This window comes from Lipotes vexillifer, unplaced genomic scaffold (genome assembly GCF_000442215.2).
Source record: "Lipotes vexillifer unplaced genomic scaffold, Lipotes_vexillifer_v1.1 scaffold889, whole genome shotgun sequence".
Taxonomy (NCBI): Eukaryota; Metazoa; Chordata; class Mammalia; order Artiodactyla; family Lipotidae; genus Lipotes; species Lipotes vexillifer.
In genome coordinates, this window is record NW_006788335.1 from 39,630 (window position 1) to 60,487 (window position 20,858).

At 37.5% G+C, this 20,858-nt stretch overlaps 1 protein-coding gene across 3 annotated transcripts in view; it reads left to right on the forward strand.

Annotated features, from left to right (window-relative positions):
* The window catches only part of PPARG (peroxisome proliferator activated receptor gamma), a 127,690-nt gene that overhangs the window by 11,694 nt on the left and 95,138 nt on the right, over nucleotides 1–20,858 (forward strand). For 2 of the 3 annotated variants that reach the window (XM_007461549.1, XM_007461548.1), the window contains exon 2: nucleotides 11,791–11,864. The exons of the other annotated variant lie outside the window; for it this stretch is intronic. The gene's annotated coding sequence lies outside the window, so the exon portion shown is untranslated. The remainder of the gene's footprint in view (nucleotides 1–11,790; nucleotides 11,865–20,858) is intronic. 3 annotated transcript variants of the gene reach the window in all.

A 20,858-nucleotide genomic window follows, 5' to 3' on the forward strand; every position in this document is an offset into this window, starting at 1 on the left:
GCAGGAATGAATGTTGTAATTCTTCTTATTCCAGTTACATATATATGCCCTGCATACCTTCCCTAATTCACAGCCTACAGTACAGGGGACTTGGGCGCATTATCAGTACTTTATAAGTACTTTAAACTTGGTTGGATATTGAGGACAACTTTGTGCTTTTTCAATGTGGGATTCTCAGTGCTACTATTTTCTACATGTTTAGGGAATTCCCTAAATTACTGTCTAAAATGTTTATTTCTATTTTATTTAACATTATTTGTAACACATAATGATATGAAATTAATGCCAGAAGAAATTTCCATTTTTCTCTCCTAAAGCGGGCAAAATGGGATATGAAAGGGAAAAAAATGTTAATTATAGCCTTCAGCATTCTAGGTTGGATCTTTCACTTGTTCTGGTCAGAAGAACAGGTTTTAAATGGCCTAAGGGCCAGAGCACTGTTTTATTTTCTTGCTTGGAGGCTACCAGTGGCAACTGTAACAAATTCTGTTTAGTACTACAGCTGGAGAAAAGTTCATAAGGATGTGTGATACAAGATGTTACTCAGACTTATTACTCATGCACAAAATAAAACTCGTTCGCTTTCAAACTTTTTGGCAATTGTTAGATAAAACACTACATAGTTTTAACCTATTCATTTGTTTTTAGTATATAAAATAATTATACGCTGAGCGATTTCATGTATGAATCACAAGTATTATTACCATAATTGTTTAACAGTTAATCTCCTTTTACAAGATAGATACACATTTTTGAGCCACTTCAAATCAAAAATACCAGACAAAGGAACTGATGTACCTATAAAAGCAAAGCAAATAGATGAACCTTTTTTTACGTGGCCTTGGGACATCTCTGCATGCCCACTTTTCTCAGTAGACCTTCATCTGTGCTTGTAGAACGAAGGTAGGAGTCTCTTAGCAAGAGATCAACGCAGGGAATTTGCACCCTCTCCACCCTTGGGCACCCTGCCATCATCTTCCTGCAGCCATACCTGTTCATCTCCTACCAGAGCAAAGAGGTGACCCGTACCTATACGTACAACGCTGAGAAGCACAATGGCAGGGTGGAGACCGTGATAGAAGGAAGGATGGGAACTGGCATGGGTTTGAAGCTCTCTCTCACTGATGGTCAAGACTTCACTTTCCTTAACTTGCTCCTCATTCGTAAACATCCGGACACGGTGAGTTGCATACAGGTTCAGTAGGTTCTAGGCACAAAGGGAGACAGCACAGCTCCTAGAACTAGGAGTTTATAATCTACATGAATCAAAAAGGGGTAACGTTGAAGCTGTTAACCAAAAATTCAAAGCACTATGTGATTAAAGACTAAACTAAATAAGGCAGAAAACAAGCACTACGAAAATTCAGAAAACGGCGAAATCGGTGTGGAGTGGAGGGTGAATCCATGGAAAGATGGTAGAGATTATGGGGGTTGAGCTAGACGTCAAAAGTTGAGGGATTGACAGGGTAACCTTAAGAAAAATGGCTTTAAAAATATACAGGGAGGGCTTCCCTGGTGGCGCAGTGGTTGAGAGTCCGCCTGCCGATGCAGGGGACATGGGTTCGTGCCCTGGTCTGGGAAGATCCCACCTGTCGCGGAGCGACTGGGCCCGTGAGCCATGGCCGCTGAGCCTGCGCGTCCGGAGCCTGTGCTCTGCAACGGGAGAGGCCACAGCAGTGAGAGGCCCGCGTACCGAAAAAAAAAAATACACACACACACACACACACATACATACATACATACATACATACATACATACATACATACATACACACAGGGAAAGAAACAGAAAGGAATCCAAGTATGATTCTGTTAATATGAAATACCCAGACTAGGCAGATCCATAGAGATAGAAAGCAAATTGGTGGTTGCCAGGGTGTGGAGACAGGGGGCAGGGGGAGTGACTGCTTGTTGGGTGCAGGATTTCCTTTTGAGGTGATGAAATGTTTTTGAACTTGATAGAGTTGATGGTTGCACAGCTTTGAGAATGTACTAAATATCATTGAATCAGACGCTTTAAAATAGTTAATTTTAAGAATGTGAATTTTACCTAAAGGCAAAAAAAGTTCAGGGCTTGCGATGGCCTAAGAGGAGGGGGAAAGAATTTCCAGTGTAAGAAAACGGAGCCTGGACTAGTGAATAAGCGTGTGTCGGGGGGTCATTTTGCAGAGATCATCCCATTGGAAGTGGGTAGTATGTCTGTGTGAGGAGTGGGAAACGTGACTGGAGATGTAGATTTTAGGTCGGATGAGAATGGGTCTGGAATGTGGGCAAAGGAGTGTGGGTTTTATCTTGTAAGGAGTGTTGAGATTCCAGGTCTTGAGGAGAAGAGTGAGATGATTTAATCAGAAGGTTAATTTGGCAGTAGTGTGCAGGGCAAGCAGCTAGGAGGCTGTCGCAAAATCTGGACATAGCATGAAGAGGGCCTGTCGGAACAGAGAGAGAGAAAGTGAGAGGCATGTTGCGAAGCAGTGAGTGGCCTCTGAGGACAGTTTAGGCACTGATGTGCTCCACACACACTCCTAGTTACTGACTTGGCACGACCTAAGTGCAGATTTGAGGATAAGCATTTACAAATGTTTATATTAGAAAACAAACTTACGGTTACCAAAGGGGAAAGGGGGGGGGGGATAAATTAGGACTTTGGGATTACTAGATACAAACTACTGTATATAAAATAGATAACCAATGAGGACCTACTGTATAGCACAGGGAACTATATTCAGCATCTTGTAATAACCTATAATGGAAAAGAATCTGAAAAAGAATATATTTATGTATAACTGAATCACTTTTCAGGTGTACACACCTGAAACTGACACAGCACTGCAAATCAACTGGACTTCAATTGAAAAAAAAAGAAATGAAAAACATCATTAATGGAAAAAAAAGTTTATATTGTCATGACATTTAGGCATATGGTTTTACATTTTATAAAAGTATCCACAACAGATTGAAAAAAAAATGCCTTCATCCCAGTAGAGCTCCACTGCCCTAAAGGACAAATGGACTGGACTTACTGACTGGGTCCTATAAGGGCAGTCATCAGCCGTTTACTCATTTTTATGGCTCATTTTTATGGTACTTTGTGCCACGTGTCGTGCTGGCTCCAGACAAGAGCAGTGACAAGGTAGACTGGTCCCTTCCCTTATGGAGCTCCTGGGTCATAGACAGCCCTTGTCGAAGGATTGCTAGAAATTAAAGGGAGGCGTACGTGAGCTCAGTGTAAAGAAAAAAAGAGACATGTACCACAGTGTTCATTCCAGCACTATTTACAATAGCCAGGACATGGAAGCAACCTAAGTGTCCATCGACAGGTGAATGGATAAGGAAAGAATTCTAATGACTACAGTTGTCCAACGGTGGGGAAGGCTGACTTGTGAGGAAGCGTGTGCTTTTGTCAGTAGAGATTCATGCAGAATCTGAACGGCCATCTGTTAAGAAGTCTTGTTTGATAGAAGAAATGAATTAGGGAGCTTATAAAGTCCCTTCCAAATTTAAGCTGATTTACTGTTCTACAGCATTAACTTAGAGAACATATTTCTTTCTCTTTTTATATGAAAGTGTAGTTGATTTACAACATTGTGTGTTTCAGGTGTACAGCATAGTGATTCAGCATTTTTGAGTGTTTCAGGTGTACAGCGTAGTGATTCAGCTTTCTTGCGGATTACATTCCTGTTTCTTTCTTAATTGACCATATTGGAACACCAATGTGTACTACCATTTTCATCATACGGGGTAACTATGTTTCCCTAAATTTGAATGCAAATTTGATTTTTAAACATATCTGTGCAGTTAGTTCCACAGTTCTTTTTAAAGAAAGTACTGTTCTCTAATGCCTTCTCAGCGCTCATTTATTTCCAATTGTCATATTTGGAGTAAGTCCCTCTTCCATGTGATGTTTTTCACAAGCAACGTGAATTTCTGCAGAAGTGAGTTACGTAAATCACAGGCTGCTGACGTGATTCTAAATCATTTGTTCAGTGTAACGCCAAGGTTGAACAAGACCAGGCATGGTTACCCATTTGGGGAATGTCTTTGGGATTCCATTTTGATGTGGGTGAAAGTTCAAATAACTTTTATTATTCACCTTATTTCACTTAGTTATTACAGGCTTCAAACTGTAATTGTGAAATTTTAGCAGCTAAAATCATCACAGATTAATTGTACTTGGGAAGATCCAGAGAGCTAGACTCCTATAGGAGTGATAGCCTTACCACATTTGGGGGGAAATGCTGGAATGCTTTTAACTTCAATAAGGGACATGATTTTCATAAGGATTGGTTTAGTGCCGATGGTATCTGGTGGAGGAAAACGTTAGCTGCAGAAGAAAAAATTCACTTCAAGCCCAGTAGACAGTTTTGTTAAAATAGCTCATTTTCGTTGTGTATTATTGAAACAGCTGATATTTTTCATTATAATCTATGTAACATTTCAAACTGTTCCTAGAACAGTGCCTGGCATATAGTAGGTACTCAATAAATATATATTTTTAAATTAATTAATTTAATTTTTGGCTGCATTGGGTCTTCGTTGCTGCGCACAGGCTTTCTCTAGTTGCAGTGAGTGGGGGCTACTCTTCACTGTGGTGCGCGGGCTTCTCACTGCAGTGGCTTCTCGTTGTGGAGCACAGGCTCTAAGAGCGCAGGCTTCAGTAGTTGTGGCACGTGGGCTCAGTAGTTGTGGCTCGCGGGCTCTAGAGCACAGGCTCAGTAGTTGCAGTGAACAGGCTTAGTTGCTCCGCTGCATGTGGGATCTTCCCAGACCAGGGCTAGAACCCGTATCCTTTCCACTGGCAGGCGGATTCTCAACCGCTGCGCCACCAGGTAACTCCCAATAAATATTTATTGAATATTGTTCATCAAACGTGGGGTGATGGGGGACAAAGCATTTCACATGGGAAACTACTATTAGCACAGGCACAGAAGTAGGGAAAATGTGAGTTTAGAGAAAAACAGTTTGCTGAAGGCAACATCCTTATGTACTTACCGATGTGAACACTTTTTGGCTCAATAATTATGGTGGCTTCTTAATTTCTGCACAGTATTTAAAACACCAGTGATGACTTTCTGATGCTTGTATCCACAGTGAGCCACTGAGCTAAAACAGGAAATGTCATTTCCTCTGACTCCGGTTTCGGAGCCTCTCCTCTCCCGTCTTCTTCCTCCTTGCTCCCTCCTGCCTCCCTCTGCCCCTCAGTTCTTGCTCTAGCTCTGTTTTTATTCCCTCTTGTTCCCACCTTTTTTTTTTCCTTTTTCATTCTTGGTGTTTCCCATATTCTGTCTCTTTGTTTTACTTCTTTTTCTGCCTCTGTTGATTGCCCTCTTCCTTTTCCGGTTTCCCAACTCCTAATATCTCTTTTTTTGGTTTGGTCTCTAACTATAGTATGGAAATGAAGTGTATTTTTATCTACTAATCAAATAAGGAAGTAGGGATTTTTTTCTTTATTGAGGTATAATTGACGTAAAATTGTAAAGTATTTAAAATATACATTGTGGTGGCTTGAAATACATATGCAATGTGAAAGACTTCCCTCCCTTTGCTAATTAACATCCATCACCTTGCAAATCTCTCTCTCTCTCTCCCTCTTTTTTTTTTGGTGAGAACATTTAAGTTCTGCTCCCTTAGCAAATTTTGATTATACAATACAGTGTTATCAACTATAGTCACCATGTTGTACATTAGCGATTTTTTACTCTGAATGTAACATGAGCAAAATGCTTATGTTGCTATTTCAGAGACAAAATAAAATTGATTATCACTTATAAATGGGTTTCAACTGATTTTTTAAAAAATTAGTGAATCACTAATCCTCACATTTGGAGAAGGGAATCAATAGACCTTAATGCATAAACTTTAGTAAAGCACAGTAGCTTGTTGACATAATTCCTAATTGTCTTTAACAACCTTAGTTCCTCTTTTTTTCCACATGGTAGATATATCAGATATAGCATATGGATCCTTTAACACCATCTAATATTTTTTATTACATCTTTATTTACACAGTTACACAAGAGCTGGAATATTAGTCTGTTTTGTTCATTCTTTATCCCCAGTGCTTAGAACACTGCTAACAAATATCAGAAGCTCAACAAATAATTGTTGCTTTTTTAAAAAAATAAATTTATTTATTTAATTTATTTTTGGCTGCGTTGGGTCTTCGTTGCTGCGCACAAGCTTTTTCTCTGTTTGCGGCGAGCAGGGGCTATTTCGTTGCAGTGAGCGGGCTTCTTATTGCGGTGGCTTCTCTCATTGCGGAGCACGGGCTGTAGGCGTGCGGGCTTCGGTAGCTGTGGCACGCAGGCTCAGTAGTTGTGGCTCACGGGCTCTAGAGCGCAGGCTTAGTAGTTGTGGTGCACGGGTTTAGTTGCTCCACGGCATGCGGGATCTTTCTGGACCAGGGCTCGAACCCGTGTTCCCTGCGTTGGCAGGCGGATTCTTAACCACTGCACCACCAGGGAAGCCCCATAATTGTTTCTTTTTAATTTCAAATCTACCGTTTCATTCGACTTCCTAATCTTAAATAGGTATCATGACTTTTTGGAGTAATATTACTCATTAGGATAACTTAGTTTATGATTGATTTATAAATGTAATCATAGGATTTCATGCTTAGAGAATGCTTTGTTCCAGTTCAGTTTACACTTCAGTCTACTCCACAGTTTAAATCCTCAGCTAAGCTGTCATTTACCCATCCTTCTAAAGGACTCTTCCTTAATTATCTCAAGCACCAAAAAAGTAGCCTAGCAATTGATAGTCATAGTTAATATTTACTGAGCACTTATTCTGTATCAGGCTCTATTTAAAGCACACTATGTACATTATCTCATTTTATTCTTCCAACAAACTGTAAAAGGTATACACTATTATCTCTGTTTTGCAGGTGAAGAAACAAACACAGAGAGGTAAAAATAACCTGCCAGGTGATAAAACTAAGATTTGAACTCAAGCAGCCTGAACCCAGCCACACTGTCTTGCACACTTTAGCAAGAGTCTAATTTTCCAGTATATAACTTGCCAGAGAATGAGATAACTATACCCCATACTACCAGCACCATTCCACACTTAACAATTATATCTACACAAGTGTAACCGTATTCAGTTGTAACCATGGATTAAATCCAAGCTTTTAGTTGTTCTGGTTCACTGCAAATCTGTTTATGTGTCATGTAAGTGGTAAGCAACTTGAAAGTACTTATTCTTGTTACTTGTGACAAGGTAAGTTAGATCACCAAATCTTTACCGTATATTCAATTCAGTAACTCCACTGTCACTTAAAACCGACCACCCTTGGGAGATACTTTATTTTCATTTTTCTCTTTCTCTTAAATTCCTCTTAATTCAAATAAAGTCATTTTATTTTGCCACCTCAGGATATAGACATCAATTTAATAGCCAATTTTGTGTGAATGTTGTAAAAATCTAGGGAAGGATGTGATTGGCTCATCTTGACTCTGGCTTCTAAGGGAATCAATCAGCAATTTGCGGGGGCAGTGGGAGACCCACGTATTTAGTTCAATGGGATAAAAATTAGTCGTTTGGGAGCGTTCATATACTTTCACCTTCCCCCAGTGCACCAAAGAGAATTTTCATTTCACAGCACTAAACCCCTTTCCGCTACCCTTAGAAAAGTTGATTTTACAAGGTCAGTTCCTAGATTTTTGTGCTGAAGTATTGGAGAATGAGAAGAAAGGGTCTGGCCATGAAAAGCACAAAGTGCTGGGCAAGCGATGAAGGAGAGATTATGGCATTACTGGGCTGAGAATGGAGAAAGTGTTGAGTTGGGAGGGCTTTTGCTGAAGGTGACACTTTGGAAAGTGTGGGGTGTGAAAAAGTCGAAGGGAAGGGGGAAAGGGATGTGAGAAGGGTTGCCTGTGGTTACGAACTGAGCCTCCTTGAATGTACTTTGCGAGGCTGGAGTAGAGAATCGAACACCTTTTCATCTAGCAGGGAGCAAGGAGTGGTCAATATGTGTTGGATTGTGTGTCTTTAATTCTTCAGAGGGGGGAGATGGGTAGCCAGCTTAGGAATTGTTGAGTTCGAGGTTCCTGAAGAAACTCAGGGAGAGGTGTTCCCCCAAAATTGGAAATACAGATTTAGAAGTCTTGAGAGAAGACGTGGTTAGAGATGAAGATTTGGAAGCTGTAAGCAAGTAGCTATGTTTATGGGTAAGAGTGAGGCCAAGAAGGAACTTGCAGAACACATAGGGTAGAAGAACTCAGGAGGAAGAGGTACCAAGAAAAAGGACTAACATAGTAGTCATAGGGTTAGGATAAGAATTCAAAGTAACTGGTCACTAGGCAGCAAAGGGAGGAGACAGTTTCCAGAGTAGAGGATACACAGAATATCCAATGATGCAGAGGCAGAGACGGCGCGGTGCTGGAGCCAACTCAGACTGGCTTGTGAAAGTCAATTGTTAAATTTTTAGGATTTTTGTGAGCCGACTGTTATCCACAGCCATTGTTAAAAGTTAGATTGTATATACGAGCAGTGAAACAAAGTTATGATAAAAACAGAGGTAGTAACCACACCAACTGCATTGCTTCCTGATTATTTTACATCGATGAGGTGTTGGTGTGGATTGCATCTGTGAGGTGGGGATACCATGTAATATGCTGCTGCTGCCCCAGCTCTGCCCGACTCTGCTGTCATGTTGATGGCTCTAAGTCAGGCACCATGGGAGTATTTACACCACAGAAATTAGCAAACACTACAAACCAGAGCATTTTTCCTGCAAGGAGAGCCAGTTGTTAAACACTTACCAGCACACAATTGGGCAAATAGAATGAAAATCAAGAAAGTCTAATGGATTTAGCAAGAAGGAGACCACTTGTCACTTTTGCTTGAGTTTCAGTAGAAAGGTGGGTGGCAAAAGCCACAGTGAAGTAGGTTAAGGAGTGAAATAACGGAAAGTGAGAAAAGAAATGCTCAAATAAGTTTAAGAACTAATGAGTTAAACAGCTAAGCAGCTTGTTATTGTTGATACTGTTTTTTTCTAATTGTGGGGCTTACTGAGCATATACAGTGCTAATGTACTTTACTAACCTTCCAAATGTGAACAACACGTGCAAATTCATCTTGTGGTGGAAGCTTTTCCATTGGAAAGTCTTAAAGAATCTAGTTATCTATAGAACATATTTTGGGAGATGCTGCTATAATATTTCACAATTAAGATGATATTGGTTGTGAGTTTGAGATTAATATTCTTGTTATTAAAGTTTCTTAGTTCTTTAAGGAAATATTTTCAAGAATGAATGTTGAATTTTATTGAGTATTTTCTTTTGTATTTTTTGAAATAGTCATGTGGTTTCTTTTAAAATTCAACCTAGTGCTGGAACACATTATTTTAATACGTATTCCAATATTAAATCTTGTTTGTCTTTCTGAGATAAATCCAACTTTATTATGGTGGTTTATTCTTTTAGTATACTCTTGCATTTGTTCATTAGCATTTTATTTTGACTTGTAAGTCAATATTAATAAGTGAGGTTGGTATTTTTCTTGTGAGGTTTTTTTGTTTCTTGTTAGGTATCTTTCTTGTAGGTTACCTTGTTAACTATTTTGTCTCGTTAGGTTTTGAAAAATTAATTTGGTCACTCTGTTTTTTTTTTTTCTACTCAGAAACAGTTTATGTGGCAAGAAACTTATTTCTTCCTTGAACATTTGAAAAAAATGTATCTATAAAATTATGTAGCCCCAGAGCTTCTTGGGGAAGCAAATCTTTGATAAGTTTTCAGTCGTTTTCATTTTTAATTATTTTCTTATTTCTTAAGTCAACTTTTACCATTTACACCATTTCAGACAAATATAGTAAGTTTCCCTTTGGCTTGCATTATTATCTACTTAGATTCTGGTAAAAAACCTATCTCAGATATTAAAAAGCTGGATGAGTAGAACAGACCCTGTCTAGTGTGCGTTTTGTTGAAATGTGAAGGGCTTGTGTGCTCTCTTCACAGCCTGGTTCTCTGGCTTATATTAATGAGTAGAAGGATTTATAAACTAATGAATATAAACCAGTCTGTATTTAACTGACCAGATGGGGAACATGAAAGAACTGTAATACTTGATATATACTGCCCCCAGAATGGATCTTGTTTCTGCCCTACTTATTATATTTTATGCCTGCAAACTGTACCTTCTATGGTACAGTGCAGTTCTGAATGGATACAGAAAGGAGATTACTGATTTTACTGGGGGAGGGGGTTTTAGGAAAGGTTATAGGTTCTGTCTGCCTTTGAAAATCACAGAAACTGGTCCAGTTTTCTGTTTGATCCAACTCTTAGGACTACAAGCTAGGAATACATAGCAGTTTCCAGAAATCTTAACTTTATCTTGTCTCTTTCTTGCTGTCTATTTCTTAATGAATTCATATGTATTTCAAAGAGAAATTGGAATGAGTGTCAAGAAAAGCTAGTGTGACTTAATCTTACCCTGTAGTCAACATTATTTAATTTTTCAGATAGAGATTTTGCTCAAATTTTTCTTTATTACTGCTCTTTCCTTTTGTTTTCACATATTTAAGCACTTTTTTGTTGACTTAAAGGTGAAAGAAGTCTAAATAGTAATCCATTATAAACTTGTTTCTCATGCGCTATGCATGTTATACGTAATGGACAGGTTTGATGTGGGTACTCGTTTCATTTTTGACTAACAAATGAAAGAGGGTTTGTTTCACATGGAGAGTAAACTGCTGTGATACAGACGAGCAGTCAAAAAGCAAAGCAGACAGGTCTAAAACCCTGACAAGCTAGTTCTTTCTCTAGGAGAATATGCCCCATTATGAAAACAAAATTGTTACTGTATTGTTGATAGCGAGTTCATTAGGAGGTTTTCAGTTTCCAAACAGCAGTACTAAACAATGTGAGTGAAACAAAGAATCAAACAAAATACATTGGCTGTAGTTTATATTCTTTCAAAGTAGAAATAACAAAATGGGAAAACATTTTATATTCATGATCCACTACGTTACCCATGCATTGGGTAATAGAATAGGATTTACAAATTCCAAGTGGAAAGGTGCAGCATTAAAAAAGAAAAAAAATTAGAATTTTGGGTAGGTTAGACTGTGCAGAATGTTGGGTCTGGATGTTGGGACTTTGAAGGCCCTGATGATAAGGCTTTGGCCCTGGGTACTGTTTTGTCTTTATGAAATGTACAGCTGTTCTAGGATCCCTGAGCCCTTCGTAAGAGCCAAGGATACACATCCTTAGACCTTTGACATAGTTACTCAGATAATCTGCTCTCTGCATCTTCCTTTAAAAATCTGGTCCCTGTGAAATGTGCTGTATCTGCTGTCCCTCAATGGTTGTGACGCTTTTACCTTAGGCTTAACAGCCATGTGCCCTCTAGAATGAGCTTATATTTTCATAAATGTAATCTTTGCTGTGTATAAATTTTATCAGTCCTCTATCTCTTGACGTTACTAACCCTTTTAAAATCTAGTTTTTCTTAAGTCTGCCCAATGTAGGTGTCTTCATTAATTTGACATAAAAGATGGATGAGACAAAGGACCTTGACTCATGATCAGTGACAGAACAGGAGAGTAGGCAAAATGAATCTAATCCATGTCTCTTTAAGAAGATTCTCCAGCCCTGAATGATTTACAAGTCAGTCTGTTGGTTGCTTCTAGAGAATACAAAGCATTCTAAGCTCAGAGAAAGCAAACAGTCATGATGAAATCCAACAGAGAAAATACATTCATTTGTGCTTGTACATTTTGGTATCCTAGGTTGTCTAAGAATTTTGAATATGTGTGTATATTAAATATCTTTTTTCTTTTTAATTGTTCAGATTTGAAAGAAGCCAACTCTAAGCCACAGACATACAAGAAGGCCATTTCCTTAAACAAGAGTTGCCCTTTAACGGTAGGTAAACTCAGAATTTATTGTACTTAATTTGTATTTAGAAAGGTCTTTTTTAAAGAACATGCAAATGCTTCATAGTATTTTATTGTAAAATTTCTTAGAGAGCTTTTATTTTGACTATCAGAATACTTTCTACTGTATAATTTACCAGTCAGTGGAAGGAAAGCACAGTAACGTATTTGTCTAAGACAAAACGGAGATAGACAAAACAAAACAAACCTAGAGGTTGAGAAATAACACAAATCCTTAGAAATAAGTCTCAGTACAAGTACATTATATTAGGTTCATGTGTTACTTGTAATTGAATTGAGAGAAAAATTAAAATATCTTTCCTGATTCTCTGTAGGCCATGCAACTATGATCCCAGGTCACAAAGGAGAAAGTAGCTTAATTTATCCAATGCCCATGCCTATATATTTTATTTGGGGAATTAAAATCCAGTACTGTAGTTATTTATTTTATTGTTCAAATTATTCCAGCTCCCAATGGCCAAAGCTGGAATAATTTGATAAATATAAATAATTTGATAAATATAAATATACAATATCAAATATATTTGATAAATATAAATAAAATTTTTAAAAACTATAGCACTGGATTACAACCCCCCAAATAAAATATATATATACATGATTCCATACTGATATAAATAAATGACTGAATGAATAAATTGAAGGAGGAGGGCTTTTCCTTACAGAAGAATTTAAATTAGTAGATGTTAAAGGAATAAGAGAAATGGAAAATTGCCATCAGAGAACCTCAGCAGCAGTTACTGCTACAGGCAGGACCCACTGATGAATACTCAAATTAGAAGGTGAAAGGAGGAGCGGAATATGGACAGAACCTCCAAGTATCTCCCTTTAAATATTTATTAATTACAAAGAGAAAAGTAGTAAGTTTAAGCAGAAGAATCCTGGTAGACACCCCTTTAACCAAGTGATCCAGGTTAATAGGTTAATATCTAGAGTACTAAGACATATTGAGCATATTATATACCCGCAAAAAGGGCACATCAGGTCTTCAGTATTCTTCCCCAAAATTCATAACGACAGTTGCATCATGAGAAAATGTTAGGCAAATCTAAAGAGAGAGACATTCTACAAAATACCTCACCAGCATTCTTCAACAGAGTCAAGGGCATGGAAGACAAGAAAAATCTGGGGAACTGTACATTAAATATGTGCACTTTTCTGTATGTCAACTATACCTCAATAAAGCCACTTTAAAAAGAAAACAAAAGGAAAAGAAAAGACTGCGCAACTGGAGGAGATAAGGAGCAATGGCAACAAAATGCAGTGTGGGATCCTGTATTGGGTCCTGGAACTGAGAAAGGGCATGAGTGGAAAAACTGGTGAAATCCAGATAAAGCCATTTATAGTAGTGTGCCAGTTTTCATTTATTAGTTTTCCTCATTGGGCTGTGGTTGTAAAATGTTAACAGTAGGAAGCCCGGTGAAAGTGACATGGGAATTGTCTTGAGTATCTTTGCAACTTTTCTGTAAACCTCAAATTATTTCAAGATGAAAAGTTCTTTAAAAGTTACATTGGAGTCACTCAGTAATCATTCTCGTTAGACTGTTACTGATTTTTAGAGTGAGTTTCTGTTTGTTTGCCAACCTTAGAACATCCTTCTCATCAAGGATACTCCTTGAGCTGTTTCTTAATCCTGTCCATACACAGAGCCATCCTCACCTCCACCGGTTTGCTGTCCACTTAGTTCTCCAGCCACTTACTTCCAGCCCCCAGAAAACCTGTGAGTGGGAAAAAAAAACCCACTAGGCTCTGAGTCCTCACAAAGCACCTCTGAGCAAAATTTTTAGTTGGTGATGGTCAGGGTGTGATTTCAGTGTTCAAACCAAGTGTTTAGATTTCATTAATGATCTCTTGGTCCACCAGTCTTCTTTACCCAGGACAACATTTGAACAAGCACTTAGAATTAGTAGCCTTGTATTTGAATGGTGAAGATGAGAGAAGGTCATGCTGTTTTTAGGTAAAACGTCTGGGAATTCTGTGAATTTAAGCAGTACTAAGGGAACTTTGATTCTTAAAGGAAATCAATAGCTGTATTAAGTTTGATTTCAAAATCAGTTTAACTTTAAAAAAAAATAGATAAATCAAAAGACCAAACTCTTGAAAGACCAAGTAATGGGCGAGTATGTACTCTGGCATCTGGAAGTGAGTGTTTGCTCTGAATTCAAGCGTTTGGGCATGAAAAACAAAATGCTAAGTATTAAGAGTTCCTCCCTGAAGGGTTTTTGCCGGCAACTCTCTTATGTGTTCAACCAATTTTGGAAACTACACTAGTTCACACACTTTAGGCGAAACAAGAAAAAACAGAAGTGGCATCTAAAATAGTCAAATTCATAGAGACAGCAAGTAGGGTGGTGGTGACCAGGAGCTGGGAGGAGTTGGGGATGGGGAGTTAGTGTTTCAAGGGAACGTAGTTTCAGTTTGGGAAGATGAAAAAGTTCTGGATGGTAGTGATGGATGCACAGCAGTCTGAAGGTACTTAATGCCACAGAACTGTACATTTTTAAATGCTTAAAATGGTCAATTTTTATGTAATGTATCTTTTACCACAATTTTAAGAAGTGAAAAAGAAATAGAAGTCTTCAGCAGTTCCATTCCATTTCTTTCCAGGGTGCCCAGCTATGAGGAGAATCTCTGCTTGGGGGCATTTCTCCTTAGGAGGAATCTTTTTAAAAAATCTAGAGATGATTTCCTGGACATCATTTACCAACCGGCAGTTGAAATGTCCCCTATATCATAAATAGTGCAAGTAGAAAGGAACCTGGTACACAGGAAAGAGTAGAGCTGGGTGGTTGGGAGACTTGCTTGTGGGTTAATTTATAACTAAGACAAATGAATCTATAAAAGGAAGAAAAGCCCCATAAGAAATATGTTAACTGATGGTAAGGGAGAAAAAAAGGGCTTAGATAAAAGATATCTGAACTTGTTTGGTCCCAGTGATTTTATGGCTGAGGAATTCAATTATAGGTGTACTGGGTGGAGCAAATCACAATTCTGTAAATTACTAATAGGACACGACGATCTTTATCGTTTTCTGTATGTGCTCACATGCAGAGTTCAGGCCTGCCCTCTGTAAATAAACTCTCTGCTTAGCTATGCTGCTATGTATGAATTCAGGGCTGCAGGACTGGAACATAGATAGGGTTCTAAAATATTAAAGGTGGGGAGGTGGTACAAACAGAAATAAGATTAGGAGCTAGGACAGATAAATGACTTTGAATTTGGGCCCTTGGGTTTGTTTCATTTTACATTAAATTCTTTTAAGATGTTTTTGTTACTGAACAGCTGTGAAAATATCTTTTAAAATAAAAAGACCACACTTAATCACACATAAACTACTATTCTAACTTCAGTTTCAGTTCTGGTTGACCTGTATACATGTTTTAATTACTAACAGTTACAGTATATGTAGCATTTCTGCTTCTTTCACTGTTAGATTACATGTCTTTGTTCCTTTTTACCTGGCTTTCAGATGTCATATTGGCAACACAGTAGTCCATATTAGTGATAGCACATAATTTACTAAGCCAGTTTTCAGGTGGCTTCTAATTTTTTATAATTATACAATTACTGTTTATTCTTACACAGTTACATATAGTGAATATCTTCACGCACGTATTTCACTTTTTAAAAAATCATTTTCTTCAGATAAATTGCTTTAAGAGGAGTTTCTATGTTAAAGGGTTTGAGCAACTATATTACTCCTGCATTATTCATTTTTATGGCATTTCACATTGCTTTGAGGATATATTAGTAGCAAAATGAACAAAAACATATTTCCAAAGCATATGTTTAAATGATTTCTGTTCATTTAAATCTATTATCATTTAGCTCTGGCTCTGTGTGTTTGACAGCGGAATGAGGGTGGAGAGTGAGGAGTTTTCACCAGTTGTTTAGATATTAGCATAATATGGGGTTTTGGGTAGTTTTTGGTTTTTTGGATTGTGATGGGCGTGTTGTTTATGTTTTGGGTTAGGAAAAAACCAACTTGGTTGCAGTGAAATTGCAGATTATTTCTTGAGGCTATACCAGATTCAAATCAAATTTAAAACCTGTGCTGCAGGTGCCTATGGCCTTTAAGTCTGCATGTTGCTAGTTGTTGTAAAGGAATAACTGCTTGCAAAAATGAAGGTTTGACAAAGTAGCACATCCAGAGAGAAGGATACAAATCAATTTTGTTAAAGGATTTATTTCAATCAAATATTTATAATTTGTGGTTTAAATATTTGAGGTGAATAGTAATTTTAGAATAAAGATACAATGATAAGAAAATTTTAAAATGCAAAATCATATGGTTAAAATGTACAATGAATAGAAAAAAGATTATGGGTGTTTGTTTTTCCTTTTTATTCTGAACTTTCACCTGGGGGTTAAGTGTTACAGTTAATGACATGAAATAGAGATGACAGCTTTTAACTACAATGCAGTGTATTGTATTTTTTGATAGCAAATAAGCAACGTAATAACAACAATAAAGAACATTTTAAACAAAAAAATTATCTATAATCTTAACAACCTTATTGAAACTATTTTAATTTCTACAAGTTGCCTTCCAGTTCTTAATACATATACATAGATTTTTAAATATGTGTATGTGGTATTTGAGAAAGTAAATACACTTCTATCCCTGACCCTCACTGTCTATAAAACTAACAGATTGTGAGAAATGATTTCTAAATTATCTTTTCATTCAAAAGCAATATTTTAAAACCTAGCTGTGTCTAAACTGTATAATAAATATCTTCTGGAAAAACATGTAAGTTGATCACAATGAGTACTATCTTTACTTAAAAACATGAGTCACTGTTATAAAATGTAGAGGGTTAATTCCTAAAAATTAAGCTTAAAAGAACTTCTGTGATATTAACAGCTTGTTAAACTGAAGAATGCATGGTGGGGGAGGGGGTTGATTATTTGAGACTCTTGAGTAATAATTTCAATAAAGCAGTGTTTGTTCTCAAGTAGTAATTTTAATAAAACCTACTGTACAAATGTCTGATAGAAGAGGATACAAAAAATTACTTTTGGCGATTACTTGATTTTCATTTATAACCGCACTTTCATTCTCATAAGAGAAAAAAAATTTTTAATCTTTTTGTAATTTCTTAATTTTAATGTTTTCATGAACTAACAGTGTGTAAAATTATTGATTTTGGCAGGAAAAGTGTACATCTTCCTAATCTCTCCTTTGATGATTTTGTTTACCTTTTTTAAAAAAATTGCCAATAATGAGCTCTGCAGTCCTAGCTGTAGTATGCTCGATTCTTTGGATACTCTCAGTAACTCATATGTTACCAATAATGTGCATAAATTCTGCCATAGTATCATATAGTAAGAGCTCAAACATTGGAGGCCACTATTATTCCATGGACCTTAATGTGAAGCAACTGTGATCTCTGTGTTATTCTAGTTGTTGTTTTGATTTTTTTTTTCTTCACACTTATGAACTCCTTGTCCTTCAGTCCAGTTCCTGTGATCTGAAATCATTTAAATTATTAAAAGCTTGATATTTTTAACCTTTTATACTCCCAGTAGACAGGACATAGGAAATTTAGTGACGTAAACATCTTTAATAATCTTTAAAAGTCATAAGACTTGGTAGCTGGGACAAACAATTAGGTATAAATTTCAGGGAAATACCATAACGGCATGACTTGTTTTCTTTTGTTAGCAAGCCACTTGGCTTTCCTCTCAAACCCAAGGAATAAGTCGTGTGGCCCCCTTTTATGATTTCAGTTTCATCTGCATCACAGAAATATATGTTTCCCTAAGTTTACTCACTATAATTTGTGATTTGCTATTTTGCTTATCTGCAAAGGAAGTCCAACAGTTCCCACTGGGGAAATACCATGTTAAGTTGATCCTAAAATAAGAAATCTAAGGGAAAGGTCACATCCTAATAACTTGTGCAAATCTAAATTCCCATGGAGCTTTAAAATTATTTTGTAGCAGTAGAGTATTAACAATGTGTTGTTGAATTTCCTCCAGATATAGCATCATAAAATTGAGAGCACTTTTGTGTACAGAAATAACCACTGAAGAATGAGTACAGTTGACGAGACCTAATTTTTTTTAGTAATCCATTTTGAATATCCAGAGAAATCTAGCATGAATAATAAACCACAGAATGCTTTTTGTTACTTTCACTGAAACTATAAAGAGTATTATTTAGGAAGCATTATAATAATTATATACAAACAGAGAAAGTGATTTTACCAGCCCTGACCTCCCGTTATACTTTGGAAGAACCCTAATTCTAGAGAGAGTTGCTGCTTCCAGGACACCTGAAAGTTGACCCCTGAACATCAGGACACCTGGGTTGTAGTCTGTCCTTTTCTGTTAATTGGCAGTTGCTTAATATTCTGGACCTCAATTTCCTTACCTGTTAAGATATTGATTGTGAGGACCAAGTAAGATTAAGTATATACAGTGCTTAGAAAATTTTTATAGCACTATATATCTTTAAGATATTACCATAATCATTGCCTTGAGTTTTCATCTTTTCCAAATGAGGAAATAAAATGCTTATCTGTGTGATATGGCATATGTTCAAAGAATCTCTGCAACTATTCAATATCTCTGTAATATCTTTGTTCAGGAAAGGCATTAAGCTCTTTCATTGTGCTAATTCATTTTTAAAATTTTATTTTATGCACCTACATGAAAAGGGTGAAATGTAACAGATCTGTACCCTATCCCACATTCACCACAAAAAGTGCTTATTGGAAGCAGTCCCACAAAGGAGACTAACTTCCTTTAAGTTCACATCCTTTTAAGAACTGGGATGAGTGGTGGCTGGAATGTGATGAGGTGACTTGACTTTCACCCTAAGTCATGAGTGAAAGTTAACAATGTTGCCAACTTGTGTTCTCAGTATGTGGAGTGACTATTCTCATCCTTTCATCCATCAGACTTTGGAATAATAGTAATAGCAACAGCAAGTAAGAGTCTAAGGAGAATAAATTCTTTGAACACTTCTGTTCCCTGCTGTAGTGGGGAAAAAAATCTTTATGTGTGAACCTACTGATTGCTGCTATCATAAATTTGTTTTTCCAACTTTTTAGTTTCCGTTGATGTTGTCTTAGTTCAGATTTTCCTTATTCCTCACCTGAGTTATTGCAAATTGTCTGTCCGACTCAATGCACCATTTCCATTTCATCCTCCAAGTAGACAGAGTTCTTTCTCAAACACTGTGTTTACATTTCACCCCCCTTCCTGGGAGCATTACAGACTTCGTGGTCTACCTCAACCTACCCCCTCGGTCTCACTGCCTCCATTTGCATCATGGATATTAGGGCTCGGCCACTCCAGATGGCTCATCAGTGTTCCTCTCACAGCATTGGGTTCACGCCTGGAATGTACCAATTATCGTATTGGATTATTGTTGGTTTTGTAGTTTTATGGAGTGAGCTTCTTCTTTTCTTTTAAATCTTTCTCTTAATTTAGTCTTGTTTTTTTAATATAAACTATTTTATTTATTTATTTTTGGCTGTGTTGGGTCTTCGTTGCTGCGTGTGGCATTTCTCTAGTTGTGGTGAGCGGGGGCTACTCTTCGTGGTGCACGGGCTTCTCATTGCGGTGGCTTCTCTTGTCGCGGAGCACAGGCTCTAGGCACGCGGGCTTCATTAATTGTGGCACGCGGGCTCAGTAGTTGTGGTGCACGGGCTTAGTTGCTCTGTGGTGTGTGGGATCTTCCCAGACCAGGGCTCGAACCCGTGTCCCCTGCATTGGCAGGCGGATTCCTAACCACTGCACCACCAGGGAAGTCCCTGGAGTGAGCTTCTTGAAGACAGAGACTATCTTCTGGGTGTCCCTAGCACTTAAAACAGTTCCTAGCAAGGATTATGCAAGTGTTACAATTATAATGTAATTAACATTAAATGATTCAGATATACTTTTATGTCTGCTAATTAAGCATAATGCTATTAGCATTCTTGCCTAAATGTTATTTTTAAATTTACCAATGAGAGATGCAAAACATGATGGAAAATGGAAGTAGTAAGAAAATTCTGTGATATAATATGCATTTTACAATATTCTGTAGAAAAAGAGTCAAAAATGAACTCCAGGCTGATGTATAGAGAGGTGGAAGAGATATGGGAGAGGGACTCTGTTTGGGGGAAGAAAGATGAGGTTGATTTCAGACTTGCTGAATTTGAAGTGAAGGTGGAGTATCTCAGTAAGCCCTAGAGAGAGGTGAAGATTCGGGACTGAACCTCGTTTTGGAGGCCAGAACGAGACACGTTGTTTTGGGTGTCATGAGCGTAGAGTGAAGAATGCTTCTCAGGACGCATCACACAGGTCAAGTTTAAAAGGGGAAGATGAGAGAGTGGCAAGAGTAGATCGGGTCATCGCTGCCAAACAAGGAGAGCTTGAAGGAGAGGAAAAGAACACAACCCTTAGTGCCTCCTATGGACCGGGCATTGGGTGAGCAACTTCAGATATACAATCTTATTTCATCCTCAGAGCAACCCTGTCACGTAGGAATTATGATTACCCCCATTTTACAGATGAATAAAGTGAAGTTTAGCAGGTGAAATAACGAGTCTAAGGGCATACTGCCAGTGCCAGGAGGAATATAATTTAAACTGAGATCCTTCTGACTCCCAAGCTCACATATTTTTTTTTACTGAAATATTGTAAAATGACAGTGAACTGTCAAGAAGAATGAAAAAAGGAGTAATTCCATTAACAGCTGCAAAGAGGAGATCACTGTTTAAGATGATAGGTTAATACTGCGCCACCAGGGAAACCCAGTTTTTTATTTTCAATTGAAGTGTAGTTGATTTACAATGTTGTGTTGGTTTCAGGTGTACAGCAAAGTGATTCAGTTATACATATATATATTCCTTTTCAGATTCTTTTCCCTTACAGGTTATTACAAAATACTGAGTATAGTTCCCTGTGCTATACAGTGGGTCCTTGTTGGTTAGCTGTTTTGTATATAGTAGTGTGTATATGTTAA